This window comes from Belonocnema kinseyi, chromosome 10 (assembly GCF_010883055.1).
Source record: "Belonocnema kinseyi isolate 2016_QV_RU_SX_M_011 chromosome 10, B_treatae_v1, whole genome shotgun sequence".
NCBI lineage: Eukaryota > Metazoa > Arthropoda > Insecta > Hymenoptera > Cynipidae > Belonocnema > Belonocnema kinseyi.
In genome coordinates this window covers 7749085-7770643 of record NC_046666.1, presented here as the reverse complement: position 1 = coordinate 7770643, position 21559 = coordinate 7749085, and positions in this window count along the sequence as shown.

Here is a 21559-nt window from a genome sequence, read left to right as displayed (position 1 = left end):
TCGAGGGAATTTTGAGTAAGACCAAACTTGAAGCGAAAGAAATGTTTATTAGGATAAAATGAAGTTTTTTGAAAAGTATTACCTTAATTGAGTGATTCGTTAGAAAATTGAATTGTTTGTTCAGAAATTAAATTATTTGCTTCGAAATAAAGTTTTTTTGTTGCAAATTCAACTGTTTTGTAGAATAGCTTTTGGTTAAAAAGGTTTGGTTATAAAATTGTAATATTTTCTTTAGTTGAAAATTCAACTATGTGGTAGAAAATTAAATTATTAGGTTGAAAATTAAATTTTTTGTTGCAAATTCATCTGTTTTGCAGAAGATTAAAAAAATTGGCTTAAAATCTTTCCGATTCTTCTTTGAATATTTTCGAAATCTTCTAAAACCTTTTTGAATAATCTCTTTAAATTAATTTTTCGAAATAAAGAATTCCTTTAATTTTTCTTAGGAACCTGAAAAAATTCTATTCATTTTCGTGTAACTTTACAAAATTCTTTTAAAATCTTTACAATTTTTAATTATTTGTTAATCGCTTGAAAACATTTTAATATCTCTTAAACTTTCTCGAATTTTTTCCAAAATTATGGAATATGGCAAAATTGCAGAATTTTGCTTTCAAATCTTTCGCATAATTTAAAAAATTGTAAAAAATAATTAAAAATGTTTTGTGATCTTTCTTAGATTTTATCTTGAAATTCCTTACAAAATAATCATTTAATAATTTACCATGAATTTTAAGAACTTTCTTTCACGCCCTGACAAAATTCAGTTTACCTAAAAAATTGGTAAATCTTGAAAAATTAAAAAAAAATGGCCTCAAAGTCTTCCATATTCTTTTAACCCACATTTTAAAATCTTTAAAACTTAAAATTATTCTTTGAAAATAAAATCGAAAAAATCTTTCATAATTATGAAAAAGCTTCTAACTCCTTTATTGGGGTCTTCGAGTGTTCTCGAGTTCACTTTTATAACCTAATTTTCACATCGGCGCCATAAATATCGGCATAATCAATGAAAATTATTCAATTTAAAAAAACAGGAAAACGCTAATAGAAAAGTCCACTGTGTAATTTTCACGATAATTATATAAAGAAACCATTTTCTTTATATATTTTTAAGAGTTTATAACGGCCGCGCCAATGTGGCTTCAAATTCACGTATTTTGTTAAAAAATTATCAGCAGAAACCTTGCAACTTTAGAAATTAGTTACTTTGTATAACAATTTTTTAATCTTTAGGCATTGATTTGGGATGCATTTCATAAGCGCTAGAGGAATATAACTTTTCTTGAAAGAATTTTTTAAATTTTAGGGATTGATGTTAAACGGGGAAGGGTAGGTAATGGTAGTAGGAGAAATAAGGGAAAATGAGAGGAGGGGTAGAAAGTAAAGCGAGGGTAAATGGTAATAGGGATAGTAGGTGAAGTTAGAGGAAGCAAGGAGAATCGATGAGGTCAAGAGAAATGATAGGAGGGTAGAAGGGGTGTAGAGGTAAAAGAAAAATGATAGGAGGGGAAGAAGGGGTGTAGAGGTAAAAGAGAAATGATAGGAGAGGTAGAAGGGGTGTAGAGGTAAAAGAAGTGATGGGATGGGGCGATGGAAGGAGTGTGAAGGGATGAGAGTTGAAGATAGGTACAATAATGAAAGAGGAGCAAGTAAAAGTGAGGGAAAATGAGGGAATTATAGGAAATAAGGAAAACACTATTAGAGAGAGTGAGGAGTGATGAGAGGAAGAGTAGAAGTGTGGAGAAATTAGTGTACGGGAATTAGAGAAAGTGATGAGGAATTATGGAAAGTTACAGGAAATGAGGGCACAGGAAGTAAAAAGAAAGTAAGAGGAACTTAGGCTTAGAAAGTCAAAGAAGTGAGGGGATGGCCAGTACGGAAGTGCTGATGAGTAATAGAGGGGAAGTAATCGCTGAAAAATGAAAGTGGGGGAAGACGAGTGTCAGCTAAGGAAGTGAGGAGGCAGGTTACTAGAGGAGGAATAAGTTGGACCAGGAAGGGGAAGAAAAGTTTAAAGTATAGAGAGGGGAAGTAGAGGAACTTGGAGAGGGAAAATATGGAAGGGGTTTGTTTATACGATTCATTTATCAAAATTAAAATGTGAACTTCTTTCCAAATAAGTTTTTCATTCTTTACTCTCTGAACTTTAAACGAATAAACAGAAGGAATAAATTCAGAAGATTTCAAATATAAATTTACAATGCTCTAACTTTAATATACGATGCGCGTGCATGATTATCTTAAAGGGGGAAGCAATTACTGTCGGTAGAACAGATTCCTACCCCTTTCGTAATTGAGAAAGACCGGCCCGAGTTTCGCGTGAATTCATTATTTTATTTTCCACTTTTTTATTTTCTCCTCTTCCTCTTTCTCCTCTCCCTGTAATTTCTGCCCGTTTCTCGCCTCTCTTACTTCTGGAACACGGTACATCGATCTTACGTAATAACTTCGTTGCGTATGGTGCCTCTTAAAAGTGAATTGCTTCAATTCGATACTCCTGCGTTACAAGGCTCTCGATTTACGATCTCAGCTTATGTATACCTACTTGCTTTATGAACACGATCGCCTAACCGATAGATTACCCCTTGGAATTTGATCGTCAATCATCAACGAGGCAAATAAATGTCAGATTGATTTTTATATTTTTAATTAGGACATTAGAGGATCTACGGTTGTTAATAGAAATATAATTTTCAATTAATATATGACAATATCTCAAACTTGCGGGGCAGGTGGTATTTTAATTGGAAAAACTTGTTTGCTTCGAATTTCACTTTTGGGTTTCTAGCATTTGAAGAAAATAATTTCTCGCAAAGGACGTTTTAAACAGGCAAAAAATTCTTGGTCAATAAAATTATAAAATTGGTACTTTAGAGACTGAAAACTTTTTGATATGAAGTAATTGACATTGAACAGCAAATTAAATAATTTAAAGTGAGACTCTTTTAAGTTTAACTTTTTGTAATTCAAGCTTAAATTTTTTCTTATTTAAACGCTTAATTATTTATTTTTATAAAATTAAACCTTTTCAAAGTTTCTAATTTAACAATAGTTAATTGAACGTCATTAAGCTGCAAACTTAACATTTTTTAACTTTTCTTAAGTAAACATTTCTGGTGACAAATTATAAATACACGCTATCATTCTCAATCCTTTAAATTGAAACTAATGCTGCCTTTCTACTCACATTAATAAAAAAATTTTAAATAAGACGCACCATTCTTTCAAATAAATACAAAATGTGAAAGAATGTGCTAACTTTTAATTTGAATTTTAATTGCACTTAATTGGCTATCGCCCACTCAATAAAAATCTTTAAAATAGAAAAAAAATTCTTTTCCAATGAAAAAAATTAAAAACCCAAATTTTCTACCTTAGGACTCAAAATAATGTTGAATATAAACAACGTTACTCTTCTAATTCAGAAACATTGAAGGAAAACCCTCCCATTAAACTAATAAAAATTTTAAAAGGATAAAGCTCGTTCCATCAAATTCAGAAATAATTCAAAGCGAAGATTTCCGACTTTTGAAAATACTAAAAATAAAAGATTCCCCTCTTCCAATTCAGAAAAAAAGAAATATCAGAGATTTTCGCACCTCCAACACTATAAAAATCTTAAAAATCTCCCCCTTCCAATTAAATAAAAATGTTAAAAATAAAAAATTGCCCTCTTCTGATTAAAAAAAAATTAAAAACCAAAATGACCTTCTTTCAAAGAAAAAACAAAGAAAAAGTGCCTCTTCTATTTCAGAAATTTCCAAATTATGAAAGTATTCAAACTGAGAAAATTTCCTCTCCAATTCAGAAAGAATAAAACATTAAAAGTTATGATACCCCTTCCAACTTATCCCTTCCAACTCAATGAAAATGTGAACAATAAAAAATCTCTTTCCTCAAGCTCAATAAAAATTTTTAAAATTGCCTCTTCAAATTTATAAAAAAAAAATTCATCCCTTCTGACTCATGAAAATATTAAAAATAAAAAATAGTCCTTTTTCTGATGCTTAGAATATTGTAAACAAAAATGTCCTATTTTATAACTCGATGACAATCTTAAACATATAAAATGTTCCTCCGAAAATCCAATAAAAATTGAAAACTAAAATTTCCACTTTCAAATTAAAAAAGTGTAAAAAACAACAAAAAAACACATCTTTGAATTCAGAATAAAACTAAATATAACGTTAAAAACTTGAACTTAATGATTAACTATTAATCGGCTTTAGTTGGGTATTCAAGTGTTGTGTTGCAAAAAATTTTTTTAATATTATATTCAACTTTTTTCATCTAAAATTAAAATCTGTTCTAGTTAAAATATCAATTATTACATTTTTCGGTCTCTCCTAAAGATCAACTGCAGACCCCGCGCACACCACGTAGCTCCTGTTACACCTACCTGCGGCGCGGCGTCGATTCTCAGAAGGACTCTAGAAGGGAGGGCTATTAGAGGGTTTCATTGTATATGGTAAAAAATTCTTCTGTTTTATTGAAAGCTCATCTTTTAGGCTTCAAAATTAAACATTTTGAACATCTTGTAATAAACCATTGAGACAATTTGCAGCCAATTAGCGAAGAATTTGAAAAATATTTGTTTGGGGAAAGTAAAGAAATAGTGGCATTAGCAGCCTTTAAAGTGGTGTTGCTTTATAGTACCTCCTCCTCCTCCTTCCCCTACTCCTCCTACTGATTCTCCTCCTCCTACTCATCGTTCTCCTCCTTATTCTCCACCTCCTCCTACTCATTCGCCTCCTCCTTCTCCTTCTCCTCCTCCCCCTCCACCATCTTCTCCTTCTACTTCTCGACATCCTTATCTTATCTTCCTTTTCTTCCTCCCGCATCTCCTCCTGCACACCCCCTCTCATTTCTGTCTACTCTGTCTCTCTCAGTCTCTCTCTGTCTCTCTCTCTCTCTTCCTCTGTCTGTCTCTCTCTCTCTCTCTCTCTCTCTATTAACGCCTTCAACTGTTACTCATTTAAGTTCAATAATTCAATATTTTCTATTTAAAAACGTGCTTTTATTAATTATTTCGTTTCCGAAAATGGAATTCTTATGTAAGAATATCATACCTGTTTGCAGAATATCATATAAACACACGAAATTGATGACGAAAGGAAATTTAATTAAGGTGCGGTCCAAAACAAGATTCATTTCCCGACTCATCAGGCATTTAATAACCTCGAAAGTTCTGGCGATTAGGAAGATGCTCATGTATATATACATATGCATAAATATAGTGATAGTGATATTGATATAACGGTCTTCATCCTCGTTCTATAACTATATCAACTCCATCCGACCATAATAACAATAATAATAAAGAGGGGATGGTGGGTCGTTTTAATCAGAGGGTTGACTGCTTGATGTGATTAACTCGAAGAGTGAGCTCGCGGGGTTGTGGGTGGGGGTCAGAGGGGTAAGTTTGTCGTTTTCGCTCTTTATCACATCACCAAGGGGCTCTAATTTTAGATTCACGACTGATTACACATTCCTTTGTTATTGTATCTGCTTTTATTCTGATTAAATCCGACTCTATTTTATACTCTGTAAAAGGTATAGATTTTTCTTCTAGATTTGGTAATATTCAGTGTTTGGAAGTAACTCGAAGTTAACTCAATTTCAGGCAAAGTTATGAAGTTAAAAAGACAAAGTGCCTCTTATAATTCAGAAAAAAACATAAATAACCAAAATTTCTTCCCTTAAAACTCGATAAAAATCTTAAAAACAAAAAAGTGCTCTTTTGATTCAGAAGAAATCAAATACAACATTTTCAACTTTCCAGATCGATAAGTCTTAAAAATCAACAAAATGTTCCTCTTCTAATTCAGAAAAAATTGAAAACCATAACTTCTTCCGTTACAAACTAGTGAAAATATCGAAAATAAACAATTCCCCTCTATCAATTCAAAAAAACATTGAAAATAAAAATGCTCTGTTTAAACTCAATAAAAATGTTGAAAAGAAGAAAAATTTTTGGGTTTACTTCGAAAACAGCCAAAAACTAGAACTTTCTCATCCACAGGAAAAAGATTCGCAATTAAATTTTCTATAGGAATATTTGCTTTCAAAAATTAGATTCGAAATTTCTTTTTACATTTTTCTACTTTAATTCGAACTAAATTCAAAGGAGCTAATAAGAAAATCCAATTTTGCTTGGGTAAAAGTACATTTATCTCCGTTTGAAAAGTCTACTGTTACATTTTTTGTTAAGAATTCATATTTTTCACCTGAACAAATTATTGCTTGGTTCAAAATTGAATTATTTGATTGAAAATTCAAGATCCATATGAAAATCATACTTTTTGGGAAAAAATCATATTTTTGGCTTTAAAATTAAAAAATCTAATTAAACTTTGGTTTTTTCCTTGACCAACGAATTTTTTTTGGTCGAAAATTCAAATATTTTATTACACATTCATCTTTTTTGCTTTTAATATCTATTATAGTTCAGTATAAAATGGCATTTTTTGTTGAGCGTTTCTTAAGGTTTCGTAAATGTTTATTTTTTGGTCGCAAATTTATAATTTAATCAAAATTTTTGTTTTGTTTTTTAAACTGAAAATTGAATCACTTTTGATGGAAATTCAATTGATTGACTTAAAAATTCATATTCTCGGATTGAAAATTCAACTGTTTTCCAAAAATTTCTTCTCGGCTTAAAAGTTCTACAATTTGTTATAAAATTTAATTATTTGATACAAAAATCACCTGTTTTATATACAATTCTTTTGTTTAAATTAAAATCATTTCTTCTCGATCAAAATTTAATTAATTTATTCTTGGTTAATATTTTTTTTTAGTTTTAAAATTTTATTATTTTTTTACAAATTCTTAGAAACGAAAAATTAATCAAATAAAATTTGGACTGAAATGTTTGTTGGAAATTCATCACTTTCGTGGAAAACCCAACTTTTTAGTTAAAAAAGTATTAGTTTGCTGAAAATTCGACTTTAATGGCAGAAAATTAGTATATTCAGGTTGAAAATTCACCTGTTTTATACAGAATTAATCTTTTTGCCTAAAAATTCAAGAATTTGATACAAAATTCAAGTTTTTTGTAGACCACTTATTAAGTTTTTACTGAAAATTATCATTTTTTATCACAAAACTTAATGAACCTGTTACAATTCAAAAAATTTCGAATATTAAAGGATGCAATTTTTAAATCCTGAAAACTGAATTACTTTCATTTTTTAGACTTCAAACCCAAAATTTCTCTCATTTTAAGGCTTTTATTTTGAAATCAATTTCAAGATTCTATAAGGGTTAAATTTTTAAATTGGAAAAATGTAATATTTCTCAGTATTGAAGAATTAAAACCACAAATTGCTCACCTATTAAAATTTTCGATTTTAAACCATCCAATATTAAATATTTGAATTTAAAATGATGAAAGCCTGAATTTAAATTTCGCAAATCGCAACTATTAATTGCGATGTCTATTCAATATATGATTTTCGATCATTTCTTTGTTTTCTTTTATACAATATTTTATTTTATATTTTAATTTTTTTTCATAATTAAAAAATATAGTAACTCCCTTTCTCTGAACAATTAGAAGAGCAAAGTTTAAAATTCCAGCTATTTTTCTTCAGTTAATAAAAATAATTTTTAAATTCAAAAGAGATCTGACTTGGAACAAGGACTGCTTTTGTAAATTCACTTTTCATAATACAGAATTAAAAATATTTTCCACAATTTCCCGCTCAGGTTCAAAAATTGCCAAGTCTAAGACAAAATTACAATTCATACAATAATTCTTGAATTAACTATTCCAAGTCAGAATTAAATTTATTCACAAAATGTTTTATGGTAATTTTTGAATATCGTAACTCCCTTCTTCATAAATTGGAAAATATAGTTTTTAATTGTAACGAATTTTGAATTTAAACGTATTTTTTTTAATTCCCTTCTAAATCAGAAATATTTCAATTCTTTAAGAAATTTCCTGTTTGAAAATTTTAATAATAACTTTTTAAGAAAATTTTCTATCCCAGTTGTCAAAATTATAATCCTCCTCCTCCCCTATTGATCCTTCTCCTACTCCTTATACTCCTCCTCCTCCACCTTCTCCTCCTCCTCCTCCTCCTCCTCCTCCTCCTCCTCCTCCTAATCATCCCTATTAATGATTTCAATTTTTAGAAAACCTGTTGAATCTAGAAAGGTTCGCAGTATCACCCTTCTTGAAATACTTCAAATTTATATTTAAAAACACCTGATTTCGAGCCTAATTTATCAAGCTTCTTCCTAAAAGTTTAAATTAAAATTCAAGCCTAGAAAATAAAACGATTTTACCACTTCTCTTCAAAATTCAACAATCTGAATTAAGAAGTGCTCTAAACTGTAAAACTTCTCACTGGGATCGTGATTGGATAAGTTTTGCTCTTAAAACTAAGAATGAAAAAAATTGATTGGCATTTCCCGGGCTCCCGGACTTGTTACTTGAAAAGTTAATAGTCTTTAGTAAGGGTAGCAACTTGACTAATCGAGTACCTTATGCTACTTTTGAAACTTTCTCGTTTTTCTATTCAGGCTCTCGTTGAAAATGAAGAAAAAGGGCGTAGCCAATCCACCCTGACCATGATAAATCGTTTTATACTATGTAAATATGCAAAGTAATGTTTGAATTTTCACACCGACTCACCATTGATATTAAACGAGGATTGATCCACGCCTGCTGCATGTTGTCATCCAGATATCTCTTTGCGATCCTCGCTATATTCTCGTGGGGTTCCTTCTTGTGCATCGAAATCGTGGGCGGTACCACCACGTTAGCATTGTTTCTGAAAAAAAGAGATGATATTAGGGTTACCTGCTTTTCAATAACGGTGATCCGCGAAGAATCAGCTAGTTCCGAAGATAGCGATCGTGCGAAACGAGACAATGGAAGCAGAACCAAGAAAATAACAGTTCTTTTAAAATAAATTTTTAGATCGGATCAATAAATTTGTGGTTGACCGCTCTTGCATATTTCGAGTGAATAATTGAGGAGCACTTTGCCAAAAGGTTTTATAGGATAAGCGGTACAATGATTGGCCACTTAATTTTTTTTTCTTAGTTTTACAATTTCTTAAAAACACTATAAGCGTTGAATGGAATTCTAAAATGTACAGATGAATAATAAATGTTATAAGGATTCAAATTAAAATGGCAAATTAAGCTTTTAAAAGTATTTGATAAATTGTATTCAAAGAAATTAACAATGACAAAAAATAAACAAAAAATAAAAAGACAGTGATCGGCCACGATGACATAATGATTATAATCGACTAATGATTATATGATTGCCCAATGAAGTGTGATCAAATAGAGTCATTAACCACATCAGGTTATATAGATTACTGATTTATAATGTACAATGATTAGCCTCTCATCAATATTAGTCATTTGCTTCAAAAATATTATGGCTAATCATTATCTTTCCGCTTTATGCACGATAACAATCACTGGTCGCCAACTTATTGATACACTGACATCATTCAATTAAAATTCAAAATGGTTTAGTGAAATCACCCGTAACTATTAAAAAAATATATAATTTTTTCACGCGGACACGGCTAACCTCAACTCCTAAACCTCAACCTTCACTGACTACCATTTTTTTGCGCCCCTCCACTTTCCATGAAAGTAACGTAATCATTGTATAAATATGGATTTCACGTTTATGAATGAATCTGTATTATCATCAGATAATAACAAAATTTCCTAACGTCTTTACAGGCCAGATGGAACTATAATTTAGAAATTTTTTTAATTAATTTTTTTTGAAAACAGAACTCGCAGTCAGAAGTTCTGTGCTTCGATTCCAAGCGAAAGGAGATCTTTTTTCAGAAAAATTGCAGGTTTGATTAAAAAATATTAAAATATGTTACTCGCAGCCCAAATTGTTCTGAAATCAGAGGAAATAGGGCGTTTTTCAGTTAAATAGAGGAATAACAGGAAAAAAATTCTTCTGCATACAACTTTAAATAAAATAATATTTTGTACCAAAAGAGATTAATTTTCAGCCCAAAAACACAAATTCACAATGAAAAATTTTTTCCCCAAATAGTTAAATTTAAAACCAAATACTTTAACTTTCAAGCAAACGAGACGAATTTCCAACTAAAGGTTTAAATTTTCCAGGCGAAGAGAATTTCGAATTTTTCGAATTTTCTCCTGTACTGTTAAATTTCCATCAAAAAAATTTATGTTTGACCAAGAAAGATGATTTTCCAAATAAGGAAGATTACTCTTTTACCATGAAAGGTGAATTTAAGAAATGTCAAAAGATGTTCTTAACAGAACATTTGTATATTCGATCAGAAAAGATAAATTTAACAATATAGGTAGGTTTCAATCGAAATAATGAAATTTACAACAAAATAATTGAATTTTTAACCAAATAAATAGATGAATTCTTAACATGAAAAAAGCGAATTTGAACTAAGAAGATTATTTTCCTACGTCAAGACGAATATTCAACAAATTAGATGAATTTTCGGCGAAATAGTTGAATTTCCAATTAAAAAAGATAAATTTTCAACCAAAAATAGAATGGTTAAAATTTCGTTCAAAAAATTAATTAAAGAAAAGAATTTTCCACTAGTTGAATTCACTGAAAAAAGGCAATTCTTTAAAAACTTATTAAATCCTCAAGTAAATATATGAATTTTTAAGAAAAAGCTTAATTTTCTACCCAAAAGTCGTAAGCTCTACAAGAAAGCTAATTTTCAACCAAATTGGCGAATTTCCCCAAAAAAATAGGTTTTCATCCAAGAATGGAATCATTAAATTTTGTGTTTGAAAAATTTATTTTAAACAAAAAAAGACGAATATCCAACCAGTTAAATTTAACCGAAAAAGACGAATTTTGAACATATTTAACTCAAGAGTTAAATCTGTAAAAATGATTTTTTAATAATAAACCAAAAAAGATAGCATTTTTAACCAAATTGTAAAATTTGAAACAGAAAGGTAAATTTTCCGACGAGAAGATTTATGTTCTACGAAAATTGACGAATTCTGCAACTAAAAAGACGAACTATGTAAAAAAAGTTGAATTTTTATCCCATAAAATTTGTTCTTCAAAAAAAGTTTATTATCTATCAAATAGATTTTTTTATAAATTGTCGAATTTCCTACCAGAATAGCTGAAATTTCAACCAAAAATACTAAATTTTCAACAACAAAAATTATTTTCAACGAAATAAATTCATCATCTATCAAATTATTTAGTTTTCAAGGCAAAAAGACCAATTTTTCCAACCGGAAAATATGAATTTTCTACGAAAAAAATTAATTTGCAACCAAATAGTTTAATTTTCAACTAAAATGATTTATCTTAAAGATAAAAATAAAATTTCGACCATAAAAATTCAACATTAAATCAAATAGTTGAATTCTTTGACAAACAGATAATTTTTCATCCGAGAAAATTAATTTTCAATAAAAACTACAAATTTTCAACTAAATAGTGTAATTTTTAACTACAAAAGATCAATTTTTATTTAAAACTGGAATCATTAAATTTTAAGTTTAACAAATTAATTTGCAACCAGAAAAATACTAATATTGAACCAACTGAAATAATAAAAATTCTTTTTTAATAGAATAATGCAAAATCAGCCATAAAGATGAATTTTCAACAAAAAAGATGAATTTTTTATCCACAAAATTGAATTTGTAGGGAAATATTTGAGGTGAATCTGAAGAAAATGCATTTTTGACAAATTACTTTAACTTACAACCAAGTAGTTGAATTTTTAACAGAATAGATGGATATTTAATCAAATAGTTCAATTTTAAATCAAAATGACACATTTCTCACCACGGAAATTCATAATCAAGTAAAATAAATGAATTTTGAATGTAAAGAGTCGAAATAAAAACCAAACATTCGAATTTTTAACCATAAAATATTATTTTTCTAAAAAATACATTTATTTTCTACCAAATAGATAAATTTTCTAAGAATTAGCTTCATATTTAACACACTAGTTTAATTTTCTACCAAAATAACTAATATTTCCACCAAATAATTTAATTTACAACTGATATAATGAATCTTAAAAAAATGAATTTGCAACAAAATAATTCAACATTCAACCCAATAGTTAAATTTTCAACCAAGAAATGATTTTTCAACTAAAAAATTAATCGTTTACAAAAAATACGAATTTTTAACCAAGTAGTTACATTTTTAACTAAAAAAGAGAAATCTTACGAATCGTTAAAATAATGGAGGAGAGGGCTTATAATGTTTAAAACCGCCCTTACGTAACGTATCACTGTACTTAAAGAAGCTGAAATCAGATTTTTATATTTTAAAATTTTTAAAACATTTAAACTATATTTTTATTTATTTATTTTTATTTCTAAAAAAAAACTAAATTTTGGAAATATTGATAAAACTACTACTGAATCATCTATAATATCACCAAAGTGGGTAAAATGAAAGACAAAACTAATTATAATCCTCATGAAATTGGAATAAATAATAGAGAAATTATAACATGGATTTTGGTTTTTTGAGATTCCCGTAATTCCTGTAAGCCAATCAAATTTCAACATAATCTACCTTTTATTTGATATTGTCTTGTTTAAATATTTGAATTTAAAAATATTTCTTTTACAACAACTAAAATTATCAAACTATTTATATAGTTTCAATGAAAGAATGATTGCATTTTTATTTTAGAATTAATCTATTGAACACAAAATGTTTTTAAAAAACAATAATTGCAATTTAATATTTCTGGAATACCGTGGAATGTCTACATTTTCACTGATCCTATGGGAACCCAAATTATCAACACTACGCAATCACACTTTTTTCACATATTCGACAAGGCCAAAGGCGAGTCTCGTACATATCGTAAATGTAGATAGATATCGACGACACTCTGGATTTACGATTTGTTTATTGTATCAAACAAACCGACTTTTATCGTCTAGATCAATCGAATGCCAGTATTTCTTTAACAATCTCGTTTTCATCGGTATTTCAGAAGATAAATAAATTCCAATTTGATCAACGCATTCCAAACTAAAGAAAAAACAATTCTTCAGATAGCCTGTCATTCGGAAATATCCGATAAATTACCAATTTAAAAGTTAAGTAAGTCTCAAGAGCTGAAATAAGAGAGACATTTATATTGTTATATGATCCTTCTTTTTAGTGACGAAGTGACTAAAAAAATAGATTTGTTAGGTCTTATTTTGACAATGTCAGCCTTTTTATAACCCTGAGGGGAATAAAAGAGAAGCTTTTAAAAGGTGGGCGAATAAAGGGGCAAGTTTGATAGGGGTGAAGTTTAACAATCTCCGAGACCCTATAAGCAAACGAAGAAGGCACTTTAAGAATAGCAGATCAGGCGATCAGTTGGTCTTTGGATAATCTCGAGTCGATATATAGGAATACTTTATTTCTTCCCGCTTTACCCTATACAATTTTATACTTACATTTTTACGGAATTCATAAAAGTTCCAGTCTATTTAGAGTCAAAGTAGCAGCAAATTTGTCGAGATGGCGAATATTTAAAAGTTGAGCTTCTGAATCCATCTTCGTAAAGACATTTTTCAAAGATTATCAAAATATATTATTTCACAAGACTTGGAACCGTTTATGTCAAAAATCTTATAATAAAAAGAAATATTAGATCCTAAGGGAATATTTTAATATTTATCACTTTTAATAGTTTTATTTTTATTCAGTCTTCAGACTTCCTCTTGTTTTACTCTTGCATTCTTGTTTCTTATCCCTCCTTCAACTTTTTTTCTCCCTTCTTCTTCTTGTCATCTTTTTTTCTTCTTCATCGACTTCTAACTTACCGATTTCAACGTACTTCTTCTTCATCTTCCTTTTCCACTTTCTCCTCCTCTTGTTTTTCATCTTCGCAATCCTTCTTAAGCTCCTCTTTCTCTTTCTCCTCCACCTCCTCTTATTATTCGATTCCTGTCTTACCGATTCTTATCTACTTCTTAAGTTATTCTGCCTATTTCGTATCATCTCCTGTTCATCCTCATCCAACCCTTCTCTTCTTTTTCCTTATCCACTTCCTCCTGTTCTTCTTTCTTTTTTTGTTTATTTTCCACAGTCCTCTTCATCTTCTTTCTCCACCTCGTCCTTCTATTGTCCTTTATGTTTCTAGTCCTTGTCTTCCTCCTCTTCTTCTTTGATTCATACCTTACCGATTCTTACCTACTTCTTAGTTCTTCTCCTGCTCTTTCGCATCTTCTTTTCAACCACCTCCAATTGTTCCTTTTGTGTTTCTGTTATAGTTCTTCAATTTCCAAACAACCGGTTCCTACATTCCTTTTTTATTTTTCTTCCTCTTCCTTCCTATCCTTCTTCCCCTTTTCATTCTCCACCTCTTTATGCGTTTCTTCTACGGTTCCTACTTTACCTATTCCTATGTTCCTTTTGTTTTTTCTTCCTTTTCCTTCTTATCCTTATCCTCCTGTTCTTCTTCGATTCCCACCTTACCAATTCCTACCTGATTCTTGCGTTCTTTTTCCTGCTCCTCCTCATCCTTCTCTTCATCTTCCTCCCACTTCTCCTCCTCCCTTTCTTCCTCATACTTCATTTCCTTCCCTTATTATTCTTCGCCGTAGTCTTCTTCATCTTTCTCCTTCTTTTCTTGCTCGTTTTATTTTTTGATTCCTATCTTACCGATTCCTACCTAACTTTTGCGTTTTTCTTTTTGATTTCGAGTCTAATTCATAAATTTTCGTACTAAAATTGATCTTCTTTAATTCCTACCTTACCATTTCCTAAGTTCCTCTAGTGTTTTCCTTTCTCTTCCTTCTTCTTCTCCTCGTCATCCTCCACCTCTTCATCCTTTTCTTATTCTTCGATTCCTACTTCACCGATTCCTGCTATTCTTTTATGTTCTTCTTCATCTTTATTCTCATCCTCCTTCTTCTCCTTTTCTACTTTGTTTCCTAACTTACGGATACCTAATTTTCTTTGTTCTTCTTTCTTTTGCTTATATTGTTTCTTCTCTTAAAACTCGACCTTCTTCTATTTATCCCCCTACTTTTCATCTTCTTGGATTCCTACCCATTCCTTGCGTTCTTCTTCCTCCTACTTCTCCTCCTGTTTCTCTTCTTCTTCGATTCCTACCTTACCGATTCCTACTTACTTCTTGCGTTTTTCTTCTTGATTTCCAGCCTAATTCATCAATTTTCGATCTAAAGTTGATTTTCTTCCTTAATTCTTAATTTACCGTTTTCTACGTTCCCCTAGTGTTCTCCTTTCTCTTCCTTCTTCTCCTGCTCTCCATCCCCACCTCTTTATCCTTTTCTTCTTTGATTCTACAGTACAGAATAACCGAATGTTTCCTGTTTTTTTTTTCTCCTTAAATTTCATTATTTTAACAGCTATAACTGTACAAAAAAATTACTTTTTATAAACGCGGAGAAAGTGCTAAAATTATTTCTATTAATGTTAGTTACATTATCAAGATAATTTCCATATTTATTTCTCATCGCTTGTCAAAAATTAAATTGAGTTATTTTCTTAATTCAAAGTGCATTAAACTTGATGGGGAAAGTTAGAGGAACAGTGGAATATAAAAATAAATTGTACATTATTAAAACAGATATAAAATGCAAGAGAAAAAGATATTAAATCTTCCACAAGGGTGAAATAAACAGTGAAAACGTATAACTTTCATGATAGAAACAAATCGAAAAAACTGAGTTGAGGAAAAATCCATATATATTTTTAGGGTTTCATAGCTCCGGACAGAAAACTTTACATTTTCGGTCCTGTGACCGTCCGTCCACCCGTAGTAATTTTTCCCAGGAAGGAAAGTGAACGAAGGAAGAAAAGGAAATAATGGGTGGGAAAGTAGCGAAATAAAAAGAGAGGAAGTAGAGAAATAAGGAGAGGGAAAGTAGAGAAATAAATAGAGGGAAACTAGAGAAAGCGCGCGAAGGGACGAGTAGAGGAATCAGAAGGAGTGGGAGAAGTGGTGGAAGTATTGGGAGGAGAAAGAAATAACGAGACGAGGATAAAAAGGAAAGTAAATGAGGGTAAGAGAGAATAGTGGACAGGAAGTAAGTGAGGGAATCAGGAGGATGAGATGGGGAAGGGGTAAGTGAGGGGAGTGGATAAGAACATTGATGGAGAGTAAGGAGCGGAATAGAATATTTGTGGGGATAGAAAGAAGGGGACGGTAACAATTGAGAGGGAAATTGGGTGGATGGGAGTCGAGATGATACTTAGATAAAATCGGATAGGATAGGATTGGATAAGACAGAAAAGTGGCCGGTCAAAAAATACATAACGCCTTTAGAGGAAGGGAAGGGGGGAGTCACTTCAAGCGTTTCGCTAATATTAAAGTCACTAACACTCACTATAGAAAAAGCGTTACATAGGTGAAGGGGAAGGGGTCAAATTTTCAGAAAAAAGCGTTACGTATTTTTTGAACTGTCCTATAGGATTAAAAAGGAGAGCAGAGAAAGTGAAAGATATTGGGAAAGGATGGATTTGAACGACTTAATTAACGTCTTAATAGACTACGAGAATCTTTTTTTGTAGTAAAATTAAGTAACTGTTTATTTAAAGTATCCTATCGACAGTTCGACTTTTAAAATGTTTCTGGGGAAGTTAAATAAAAATATACATGCGTAATATATAAAAGATAAATAAAAATAATAAAAATCGAACAATTTGGATTGACGTGAACATGTAACGGTAGCACTTTAAATTATCGAGTTTATCGCTCGTAAAGTTTCATGAAAGAGTCACCATCCGCTCCCGGGGCCTACCTCTTTAGACAGGAAGAGTTGTGGTCCTGGTTCCACCAAAACTTGGCCCCTTCTCGATTACTTTTATTTACAGGTTAGGCTTCCATGTCCCGCGCTTTAGGCTTCCTTATTAAAAAACTGGTTTTTATTTATTCCCCCTTTTATAGCTTCTAGCATCCGATTTTTTCTGGGGCAGTTCGCCAGTGCTCCGGCAATAATTTTATCTTTTGCTTCTCTTATTCTTGGAATAATAATAAAATGTTTAAATTGCAAAAGTTGTTGTTAATGAGATGGTCGATTAGGAAATCTTGTAAAGCTAATAAGAATTTGTCGGGGTGCATCAAAACGTAGAATTATTGGTATTTTAATATGCAGATCTTATCTTGGTTTAAAAAAAAAAACAAGATATTATATTTTTGATCAAGATTCGCGTTAGTGAATCGCCGCGAATAAAAAAATAAGAATATAATTTCTTGAACCATCGCATCAAAGCTTTTGAAAGTATTAAAAAATCGCTAAAAAAATAACTTATGCGGATACACAATTATTATTTTTTTTAACTGGACACTGCAGATTCAGAAATTTATCACATTATATAATTATAACATACTGCTTGAAATTTTTAAAAATACCCTAAAATATTAAAAAATTTTTAAGATCCCTTCAATTGATTGAAATCAATTAAAAACTCCTTCGAATCTTTTCAAATATCCTAAAAATTCAAAATATCATTTTTTAAATTTCAGGACTTTTTGAGGATTTCCAGGAAAAAAATACATCTTTCCAGGTACCTGTTTTTGCAGTGAAAGATAATTATCACGAAACACATTGGAAATTATAGATCTAGTGGAAATAAAAAAATTCTATGTGCAAAATTTCTCATACGCCTACAAAATTAGATTTTATAATAAAAAAACGTTTTTTTATCATTGATTATTCTATAATAATGAGAAATCACGACAAAACAATCGAAAATATTTTAAAGTTTCTCCTTTTTTCAGTGTTAACAACAATTTAATGAAACTTAAAAATTGCAATATTTCGTGTGTAATGAGATTTTTAAAATTAGAAATTGTTAAAATCAACAAAAATGTGAATTCTGAATGTAAACAGACACATTTATTGTCCAAAAAGACGAATGTTTAACAAAACAGTTGAATTTTTAACAATATGCTTAAATTGTTCACCTACAAAAATGGTTTTTAAAGCAGATAGTCGTATTTTGAAACAAAAAATATTAACAGTTAATCAAAAACAGTTGAATTTTCAAAAAAAGATAAATTCTAAATAAGAAATTAAATAGCTGACATTTAGGCATGAAAAACGAAATTTTAATTATATAGTTAAATTTTCAACCAAATAGTAGAATTTAACAAACAAATAAACTTTTAACCATTTAGTTGCATTTTTAACAAAGACATTTAACTTTCAAACAACCAAGATAGAATTTCAACCTAAACGACGAATTTTTAACTAAGAAAATTAATTTTCGATAAAAAATTTCAGTTTTCAACAAAAACAATAATTTTAAAGTAAAGAGTTCAATTTCTACCTAAAAAACATACATTTTATCAATAAAATTTCAACTAAATAATGTAATTTTAAATCAAAGCGATGAATTTTCAATTAAATCATGAATTTGCAAGTTACAAAAATTATTTTGTAACAAAGAAGTTGCATTTTTAACCAGGAAATATGAATTTTAAACAAAAAGTTGCAGTTTTAAACATAAAGGAGGAGAGTTCGACCATAAAGATTATTTTCCTACCAATCAAGACAAATTTTTAACTAAAAAAGGTCGATTTTCAACCGAAAAGTTGAACTTATATTTAATTTAGGTAAAAAATTCATTTTAAATAAAAAAACCAATCCTCAAGAAAATAGTTCAATTTTCAATTAAAGAGATGAACTCTTAAACAAAAAATAATAAAATCTTAACAAAAGGGTTTAACTTTTACCCGAGCAGTTGAATTTTTAATTAAAAAAAAATCAAATTACATCCAAAAATGAAATGGTCACATTCCGAGTTGAAAAATGAATTTTTTAACCAAAAAAGTCTATTTCAATAATGAGTTAAATTTTCAACCAGCTAGAGCATTTTTCTACAAAATGGATGAATCTTCAACTGGAATATATACATTAACCATTTTTAAAATTAATTTTTAACAAACAAAAAAAAAATTTTAACCAAAAAGATGAGTTTTCAACTAACACAATGAATTTCCAACGACAAATATTTTTTTAGTAAAGTGGTTCAATCTTCATCCAAATGATTGGATTTTTTTTAACAAAAAGATGAATTCGAAACAATAATATAATAGTAGATATTTCAAATAAAAATTGTGACTTTTCAATAAAAATGGTTAAATTTGCAACCAAATAATACGATTTTTAACTAAAAGTATAATCATCAGAATGAAGCGACTGAAACAAAAAACAAAAATACAAGGCAAATAAATTAAAAACAAGAACATTATATCAGTGTAGCCCCAAATTTCTTTTTCAAAAGTCTCTAATTTTACTCTTACCAATTTTCCATTTTTCCTGGTCATTAACATTCAAATGCCAGAATGTTCATCTTATGAAATTTTTAACATACAATCTTTCATAAACGTAATAAAACAATTTCACATTAAAATTAAAAAATTTAATTTATTATCCTTAACGTTCATTAAAAGTGCCTCGTACAGAAGTTCCCGGGCCAATGAAGATGAGATCAGATGATGCGGATAATGATTAGGCTATTTGAGACAAGATAAGATGATAATTTTCATCCAGCCAGGTTACACAAGATCAAATGATAATGATGATCCAGACAGTGTAGGAAAAATCAGATGATGATGACGATGATTCAGCCAGTGAAGACAATATTAGCTGATGATGATGATAATAATGATGATCTAGCTAGTGAAGACAAGATCGAATGATGATGATGGTCGAGTCAGTGAATGCAAGATCAGATTATGATGATGGCGATTCAGCCAGTGAAGGTAAGATCAGATGATAATGATGATGATTCAGCCAGTGAAGGCAAGATCAGCTGATGATGATGATGATGCTGATCCAGCCAGTGAAAGAAAGATTAGACGATACTGATGATGAGCTTGCCATCAAACACAAGGTCAAATAATGATAATGATCCAGCCAGTGAAGGCAAGATCAGCTGATGATGATGATGATGCTGATCCAGCCAGTGAAAGAAAGATCAGACGATACTGATGATGAGCTAGCCATCAAACACAAGGTCAAATAATGATAATGATCCAGCCAGTGAAGGCAATATGAAACGATGAAGATGATGATCTAGCCATTAAAGACAAGATCAAATGATGATAATGGTCCAATAATAGTGAAGCTTGCATATCTCAGCTAAAAAAAATCGTATAACGGCAATCAAAAATGAATTTCAAAGCCGAAAACAGATACTATACGACCTCGTTTCTAGAAATAAAAAAAGGTTCTGATCCCCCTTAATAAATTCATAAATTGGGCCAAAATAGCAATTTTTTAATCATTTACCCTAAAGCTACTTCAAAACCTGACATGCTAGACAACTTCTGTTGCCTTATTCGTATTCAACTTTTAAAAATCTGTAAGATTCACCTTCTTTAATTTTTGTAACTGACCCTCGCAGGACTGCGCTATTAACTCCCACTCGAATGATTCTGCCACAATCTGGAAAAAGGAAGTATCTCGTTGCGCATATATCCGCGTATAACTCACGTATTTTTCAGTCTGCAATGTGCAATGTGCATTCCCTTGCGTACACGCAACTTAGCGCAAAGCAAGAGAATTCAACAAGAACACGAAGGAGAGAGAAAACGAAGGAGGTAATTGTCCCTCTTTCCCAGATGATTACTATGTATTCTCCTTAAAAGAAAGAGCGAAATTCTTTATTTACATATTAAATGTACCAGGGAATTCAAAATATCTCGCTAATGGAAAATTCCTCCTCTATTTGGCACAGAATTGCGAGTGTAAATAGACGCTTGTTAGGTGCAATTTTATTCTAAAGTTGATCGTTGATCTAAAGCCAGACACCATTAGTTTGAGAAATGTTGGCGTCTAGACGGACATGGATAATCATATGATATTATGTCTGCAAGTTCGAGGAATGATACTTCTTATCTGTGACGGTGATATAGCAATTTAATTATAGGGCAAATAGGAAAATTTGTTTTCCAAAAGAGAGCAGATTTTTATTCTTTTAAAGACGTCAGCGTAATAAACAAAAATTAGAAAGTGAAAATATTATATTGAGTTTTGATATTATTTTATCGACTAGCATATTTAAATTATGGAATCCCACTGGGAGTCGAACCCAAGTCTACAGATTCCCGGACTGGTTCTTTCTCTCTGGTGCAATCTGTAGACCGGAGTTCGAATCCCAGCGGAGGTAGAGAGCCAATTTTTTTACAGACCCCTTTATCAAAAACGGTCATTCCACCGACAAACAAATTTTTGTAAATATTCTTTAGAATCAAGTTATTTATTAACAATAGCATTTTATACCAACATCACTAACATAACATAACAAAAAATAGGTTTAAATTTTAAATCTTCTTTTAAAATCGGGAGCATAACCCAAAATTGTTTTAAAAAATTTTATTTTCCTTAAAATCCAATGATTTTTTTATTTTAAGTAACGAAAGTACATGCAAATCTTCTTTGAAACTTTTATAATTTGTTTAAAATAAACGATTTCCGGTGAAAAACGTTAACATAACCTTAAATTTATCCAAAGTTGGCAATCTTTTTTCAAATATATCGATATTTTGAGTAAGAACTGCTAGTTAAACTTATAATTCTGCAAAAATTT